Source organism: Marmota flaviventris, chromosome 1, assembly GCF_047511675.1.
Source record: "Marmota flaviventris isolate mMarFla1 chromosome 1, mMarFla1.hap1, whole genome shotgun sequence".
NCBI lineage: Eukaryota > Metazoa > Chordata > Mammalia > Rodentia > Sciuridae > Marmota > Marmota flaviventris.
The window spans coordinates 200,923,713-200,931,922 of NC_092498.1; the positions used below are offsets into that span (position 1 = coordinate 200,923,713).

The window sequence follows — 8,210 nt, forward strand, 5'->3', positions numbered from 1 at the left end:
AAGATACTGTGAGTTCAACCATGGAGGAGAAAAGGGAGGGAGATAGTGGGAGCTTACTTCATCAAGGATTTGGAAAAGAATAATGAATTCTTTATTCTGGAATATGTTCTTCTGAGTTGGGGTTTAAAAAAAATGTAAAAGGAATTATCACAAATTCAAAGGATAAGAAGGAACTGCACAAAGATGTCTTTTGAGCCTGTCATGCAGGAAAATACCTGCAATTCCAGGGACTCAGGAGGCTAAAGCAGGAGAAATGCAAATTTGAGGCCAGAATAAAAAATAAAAAGGGCTAGGAATGTAGCTCTGTGATAAAGTGTTGGGACGAGGGGGGGAGTGGGATTACCTATTTCACACTCAAGGAGAAATAGAAACCAAAATGACAAAATGACTGTCTTGAAGCAGAACAGGAAATATTTTAGTAAGAGAAAATGAAGGGTTGCACTGATCAGGTTGAAAGTGAGAGGGATTTCCTTACAAGAAAGGTTGTAATTTTAATCAATGACTGAACTTAAAATTGTTTAGCTTTAGGACAGAATGAGCCCTTGGAAAATATCTAGTTCTCTAGGTTAGTGTGACTTTAAATAGAAGTAGATATCTCATTGTAGATTTCATTTTTTTTAAAACTCCAGAGGATTTAAGGGAATATGATACAACTGTGTTTGGAGTGTAAATAAACCTCAACTGCATTTTTTATGTGTGGGACTTCTATGCAATCTCCCAGATGTCGGAATAGATTTCAGAAGAGCATACACACCAAAACCGGTGTTGTGAAGGCGGCAAGGAAATTAAAACTGGCCTGTAGCAGGAGTATCACAAGTTCAAAGCCAGCCTCAGCAAGTTAGGCGCTAAGCAACTCGGTCTCAAAACCAGTCTCAAAAAATAAATTAATAAATAAAAGGGCCAGGCTCAATGGTTCAATCTCTGGTACCAAAAAAAAAAAAAACCCACAAGGCCTGTAGGAGGAGTAGAATCCCATTCCATCCGTATTTTTCCGGTGCCCCAGGCATTGCCCGACTTGCAACCATTATTTAAACTGTGCAATACGTCCCAGACACAAGACTGGAAACCTGATCACCCCAAAGTTAAAGGCAGCGCATCAGCCAGACAGTTCGTTCTGGCCAACAACTCTGGGACACCCCTACTCTACTGCCAGGAAGCAGGCATCAAGGACCTCCCCAGATCGCCCGCAGTTTCTCCATCCCCTCCACCCGCCCGGGTTTCGGCCTCTCCGGGGTTCTCCCGCTAAAACCTCTTCCCGGTGCCCCACCCCTCCCCAAACCTCGGTTCTCCCAGCCCCACCTGCCACGCCACCGACCCACACCTTCTCCTCAGAGCGCCCCGCCCACAGTCTCCTCAGTCCCACCTCCCCACCCCGCGACAGCCAGGCAGCAGGGCGGCGGGGAGCAGTGCAGAAGGCGACCCTATAGCAGGGAGGCTGGGAAGACTGCCAGAGGCGACCCGCCGCGGGTGGCAGCCGGGTCACAGCAGACGTACAGCCCCGCTCGCCACCGTAGGGGCCCCGAGGGCCCCCTCCCTCACTCACCGGCGCCACGGCGCTTCACGTCCTCGGGGGCGGGTCCGTAAGCCGGCAAGACCCGGAGGCCGGGAGGGCCGACACCGGAGCGGGGCGGAGCGAAGTGGGGCGGGGTAAACGGGACTTGCGGGGCGAGCGTCGCGGGGCGCCAGGCGTGGTGCGCAGGTCGGGACCCAAACTCTATTCCGCTCTGGCTGGACAGGGCCACGGCGGGAGGGGCGGGTCTCGCCGGCTATCACTTCAAGTTGGAGCCGGGCCGCGATGGGAGAGGCGGGGCTCTCTGGCAGTCACTCCGGGTGGGGGCGGAGCCACGGGGGGAGAGGCGGGGCCTCATCAGGCATGGGGCGGGGATGGGGCCTGGATTTGTCCGAAAAAAGAAGAGGAGGGTTTAACTCCGCATCGCCTGTAATGGGAACCGAGCCGAGAAAAGGGGGAGAGGTGTGCCTAGTGTAATCACACCGAATAGAGGCGGAACCTCAGCGGAAGAGGCGGGACCTCGCGGAGTAGTTGCGCCGGGGTTGGGCCGGAAGAAGAGGGGCGGGTCTTGGTGGACTGTCACTCCGAGCAGGGGTGGGGCCTATCTGGCTGTCGCACCCCTAGTAGTCTTCACCTGGGAAGGGTTGTGCCCCATCACATTTCCCTCTTTTCTATATTTTAAGGTCCAGAATATAATTTTCTGGTAGCTTTCAAGTATAAAGACAAATCTCATAATTTTAAATCATTTTTAAGTGGCGAAAATCCCACATCCAATTTAGAATTAAAACCTCACATTCCAACTAAAACCAACTTCCTTGCAGTGGTTTACAGAGTTGTCCAGTCCCATCTCCCCTTACTTCTTTGAACACTTCTTTATCTTCCTAGTTTCTGCCACCTTATTACCCTTACTCTTTTTTTGTTTGTTTGTTTTTTTGAGGGGGGGGGTATCAGGAATTGAACTAAGGGGCACTTTACCACTGAGCCACATCCCCAGCCCTATTTTGTATTTTATTTAGAGATAAGTCTCACTGAGTTGCTTAGTGCCTCCCCATTACTGAGGCTGGCTTTGAACTTCCAATCCTCCTGTCTCAGCTTCCTTAGCCTCTGGGATTACTGGAGTGCCCTTAGTCTTCCTAGAACATGCCACTCTCCTACCCCCTACCTCAGGCCTTTTTCCTGGCTTTTCCCTCTGCTTAAAAAGCTCTTTCCCCGGTTAACATCTTGGTTTACTTCCTTGCTTCCCTCAAGTCTGCTGGAATCCCAGCTGCTCCCTGAGGTCTTTCCATTATCCTGTTTATAACACCTGCTCTCCTTTCATCACCACTATCTTACTACTTTCCTATACATTCTTTCTAAAGCATTCAGCACTGTCTAACATTTTTGTATTATCATGCTTATTGTCAGTCTCTATCCCAAAGAATGTACACTTACCAAAGGCAGGGATTTTGTCATTTGTCCACTTGTTGTAGGGACAGACGAGGCAAGGCACTGAAGATAGCAGGAAACCGTTTTATTTGCTGCAGCCAAGTTCAGAGGGCACAGCTTTTGCTGTAATCAATCAATCCCCTGAACCCCAAGTTCAGTTAGATTCAGAGTTTTATACCCAGCATGTAAGGGGAGGGGCTCAGAAGTTCACATAAAAGCAGCTTTTTCTTTCACTGTTTTGGGCAGGTTAGCCCTTCAAGGACAACACCTGGGAAGGAGAGAACTGCTTCTCCCCTCTCTTTCCTCCCCCTGCCAGTTGTTACCATGAAGCCCAGTTGGTAACTTATCTTAAAAATGTAGACATCTCTGTGAACCCCAGCTCAAGGCCAGAGGCCTAGTTTGTACATTTCTACAAACTACTATATTGGATACGTTTGTGAAAAACTAGTAAGGGGGTGTCCAGCACCTGGAGTGCTGGTATCTTCCCCGTCAGTGGCCAAGTAAAACAGGGTGACATGAAAATAGGAAGTTTATCTACACTGAACTCTTTTGCAGAGACTCTTTTGCTGACAGTCCTAAAATCAGCCATGGAGAAGATTTCTAGAGAAACCCAGTTAAGACTTTTCTGTGGAGAAAGGGGGTGCCACTTCACACTGATACACCCCACTGTGCCTATAACTGCATTAAGTCCACCCTTAGCAAGCAAGACTCTGAAAAGAAAGAAAATACGAATAAATGCTTTCTCGTCAGAACTTTCGATGCCTCAGTCCTTAATAGAGAAGGCTTATTTGCTCTTTATCCCCCTATCCTTTCTCTGAGTCTTCCAGGTTCAAAGAAGGGAGACCAGGCAACTACCCTGTTTCTTGTTCTAGATCCCTGAGTCTGTCATGGCAGCTCATGACCTTATTAACCAGTTCTTGTGTGGCTATCTTTTAGCAGCTCCTGCATGAGTGAATCCAGAGGTTCTCTCTCTTCTGAAAAATCAGGGGAAAATATGTTCATGAATTGTTCATACTATTAGACTTTAATTACTAGACTTTTGATTGGAGGAGGGGTACCAGAGGCACTCAACCACTGAGCCACATCCCCAGCCCTATTTTGTATTTTATTTAGAGACAGAGTCTCACTGAGTTGCTTAGCACCTCGCTTTTGCTGAGGCTGGCTTTGAACTCCCACTCCTCCTGCTTCAGCCTCCCAGCCTCTAGGATTACAGGCCTTTGCCACCGCACCTGGCTAGACTTTGGATTTTTAATTGCATTGTTTCTATTTTCTCATCACCTCAACTTCTGACTATCTTTATAATATAACTTCATCTTTTGAAATTTATTTGATTGGAAGGATTAGAAAAAATAAAATTTGAATGTAAATATGAAATAATCCCTTTTGCTTGGACAATCTTCTTTCCTCTCCACAATTAATAAATTTAAAATTTCTGTTAAATACAACAAGTTAATGGTTGGACAGCACAGATGGCAGCCCTGACTTAAAGATGAGGATTCGTGTATTAGCTACCATTTGCTGCATAACAAAGCACTACAAAGAATTAGGAATGCCCTTCTCCACCTCTTTCCATTTGGGGATTTCCTCTATGTTCTCTGGCTCCCAAGAACTCCTGTTCCAAGTTCCTCAGTTCAGAGGGACATATTTTCTCTTCAGGTCTTAGATGTCTGTGTCATTGTACTACAGCAGTGCAGCTTCAAGACTGGGACTGGCCTCATCAATAGCAGCAGGAAAACCATAAGAAATTTCCACCACTTTCTCTAGCTTGCAGCAGGCTTTCCTCCTGATCCTGTAGCTAATATGGTCAGGCTTCTCTGACTTTTTCTAATAGTGTGTGTTTGATAGTTCCCATTTCAATCTGTCCTCAGATCAAAGCCAGAAGGTAGTGGAGAAAAAAAAAAAACAAAAAGAGGAATCTCACTACCCCTATATTGGTTTTTCGTAAAAGTTTTGAGTTCCCCGATTCACCAGCTATTAGTTACTTTCAGACTCCTTGGGTAGTTGCTTTTATATTTTGTCCAGAGGTTTTAGAGGTAATTAGCGGGACATGGGCTACCATGAAATTACTCTATTTTGGCTGGAAATGGAACTTATCAATCTGGTTGATGAAAAAAAGTTTTGATTTGCATTTCTCCTATTAGGAGTGAAGTTGAAAGTATCTTCTCATGTCAAAGAGACATTGGTATTTCGTTTTCCGTAAATTATCCATTTTTAGATTGTGCTTAATTTTCTCCTGAATATAGATATTATACACTACGAAAAGTAGTCCTTTTTCTTCTATGTGAATATTGGAACTTTTTCTCAGTTTGTTATGTCTCTTGACTTCTCCTATGCTGTTTTGCTTTGGTTTTGGTTTTCTTGGCCATGCAAACATTTTCCATTTCTAACTAGTTGATCTTATCAAGATTCTCTTTTACCACTTACTACTTCTTGTTTATGTCATACTTAGAAAGGCCTTTCCCTCTCTTAGATTGCTTTGAAAACCCTCCCATGGGCTGGACACGGTGGTGCATGCCTGTAATCCCAGCAGCTCAGGAGGCTGAGACAGGAGGATTGCGAGTTCAAAGCCAACCTCAGCAAAAGCAAGGCACTAAGCAACTCAGTGAGTCCCTGCCTCTAAATAAAATACAAAATAGGACTGGAATGTGGTTCAGTGGCCGAGTATCCCTGAGATCAATCCCCAGTACCAAAATAATAATAATAATAATAATAATAATAATAATAATAATAATAATTTCTTTTGTATGTCTCATGGTTTTACTTTTTTTTCTTTTAAAATTTGCCCCATCAGGAATTTCTTTTGATTAAGAGATAAGTGGATGAATCAAACATTATATCAAGATATGTTTATCTGCCCAACCCATCTTTCTCATACTAATTTTAAAGGCCACCATTATCATATATAAAACTTCTTTCTGTATTTATGAACTTTCTCTTCTAGAACTGTATTAATCTGTTGGTTTAGCTATGTACCAGAATCATAAGGTTTTATTTTCCGAAGCTCTATATCATTTTCTTTCTTTAAACCCTCTAGTACTGTCAGAAAAGTCCAAGCCATTTGGGGATTTTCGTATCCCTCATCCCCATCCTAACCACATATTTCAGAAGCCACTGAAGACTCCCCTTCAGTAATCTATTTATCTCAAATGCCACAGATGATAATTCATGTAACTTTATATATCCAGACTCATAGTAGTCTACTGGTGGCAAAGCCACAATTGTCCCCATCCCTTGCCAGGTCGTATTCAATGCCAGACTCCCAGCTTGAGGGTCTGATTCCTATAACCACTTCCAATACCAAATATGTGAGTTAAATTTCAGTGCAGAAAACAGAAATCAGTATGTGCATTTTACACAGTAATAGATTTCATAAAGAGCATTAAGTCCTTAATGAATTTTTGGAAGGCTTGGAAAAGCAGCTTGAGACTGGATGTCTTGGCATGAACCACACTGCTGGGCTGGTCTGCTGCAGGAGCTGCTTCTGCAGACTCAGTTATTCCACACCTCAGTTTATTCCCAAAGGACTTAAAATCAGCAGGATAATATAGTGACATGGCCACATCAATGTTTATAGCAGCTCAATTCACAATATTCAAGCTATGGAACAAAACTAGATGCCCTTCAACTAATGAATGTTTTTTTAAAAAAATATATGGTATATAAACACAGTTAAGAAGAATGAAATTATGGCATTTGCAGGTAAATGGATGGAACTGGAGACTATCATGCTAAGTGAAATAAGCCAATCCCAAAAAACCAAAGGCCAAATGTTCTCTCTGATATGCAGATGCTGACTCACAATGGGGGCAGGGAGATGGGAAAGACAGTAGAATGAATGGGACATAACTTTCCTATGTTCATGTATACATGAATACATGACCAGTGTAACTCGACATCATGTACAACCACAAAAATGGGAAGTTGTACTCCATGCATGTATGATATGTCAAAATACATACTACTGTCATGTAAAGCTAAAAAGAACAATTTTTTTAAAAAATTTTAAAAAGAAGAAACTGCTATGACCACTACTGCTTCCTGACACCTGGGAAGCTTAGGGAATAAGGACTGGGACTGTCACAACAAAGAAACCACCACCTTCCTCTTCTGGGGAAGAGCCAGGAGACACCGGAGGGGTTTTCTAACCTCTACCTACCCAATCTCACATAAATGGTTTGAACTGGAGAGCCCCTTAATGTTTTTGACTTCCAAGGCTTATACCTATTATCACATAATTCTTGCTCACTTCTTATATGACTTATTCCTAAACAGTTTATCTTTCTCATTGCTAGTATAAATGACATTGTTTCTCCCATTATATTTTCTAACTGGTTGTTGCCTATATATGTATGAACAGTAAATTATGCATACTAATTTTATACTCAGAATAAAATATCTTATAGATTATAGTAGTTGATTCCCTTGAAATTTCTAATTTTATAGGCATACAATCTGAATATAATTACCATTTTCCCTTTTTCCTTCTTGTCTTGTTTCTGACATTAAGGAAATGCTTCTGACATTTACTCAGCAAGTGGGAGGTTGACTTTGGGTTTGAGACAAACATTTTATCATTAAGAATCTACCAATTCTTTTTTTACAGAAAGTTTTTTTATTTATCAAGAATGAATGCGGGGCTGGGGTTGTGGCTCAGTGGTAGAGCGCTTGCCTAGCATGCATGAGGCACTGAGTTCGATCCTCAGCACCACATAAATGTGAAATAAAGATACTGTGTCCACCTAAAACTAAGAAATAAAATAAATATTTTTTAAAAAAGAATGAATGCTGCATTTTATCATAGACTCTCCCTTGTCTATGGAGGTATTCACTATTCTTAGTGATAGTAAAGAGACAAGGGCCTCACTAAGTTGCTGAGGCTACCTTTGAACTCCCAATCTTCCTGCCTCAGCCTCCTGAGTCGCTGGGATAACAGGCATGCACCACCAGCACCTGGCCAGACTTACATCTTAATAGAATCACTGAGACTTTTGTGTGGAGAATATACAGCAGAGACACAAGATGGAAGATGGCTATTGCAATAACTGAGGCCAACAGCAGATCCTACCAGGGTGGTAGCAGCAGAAGTGAGAAGAAGTGACTGGATTCTAGAAATATTTTGAAGGTAGAGTTCTCAGGAATCGATGATATGTTAGATGTAAAGTATGAGACAGAGAGGAGTCAAGTGAGGGCAGAGGCAGGGAAGACTGGGAGGAGCAGTCTTGGGAGAAGTCAGGAGTCTGGATGCTCTTGAGTTTGAGATGCCCTTGGGAAATCT

The 8,210-nt window shown here is 43.2% G+C and overlaps 1 protein-coding gene and 1 non-coding gene across 3 annotated transcripts in view; one reads left to right on the plus strand and one right to left on the minus strand.

The window, feature by feature from the left end:
- Ano10 (anoctamin 10) overlaps nt 1–1,835 on the minus strand; it is a 193,467-nt gene extending 191,632 nt beyond the window's left edge. The window contains exon 1 of one of the 2 annotated variants that reach the window (XM_071600325.1): nt 1,544–1,835. The gene's annotated coding sequence lies outside the window, so the exon portion shown is untranslated. The remainder of the gene's footprint in view (nt 1–1,543) is intronic. The other variant, XM_027932522.2, reaches the window with a different exon arrangement.
- Nucleotides 1,836–7,573: 5,738 nt separating this feature from the next.
- Nucleotides 7,574–7,646, plus strand: Trnaa-agc (transfer RNA alanine (anticodon AGC)). Its single transcript has one exon. It is a non-coding gene; the product is annotated as a tRNA-Ala (tRNA).
- The last annotated feature ends 564 nt before the right edge of the window (nt 7,647–8,210 follow it).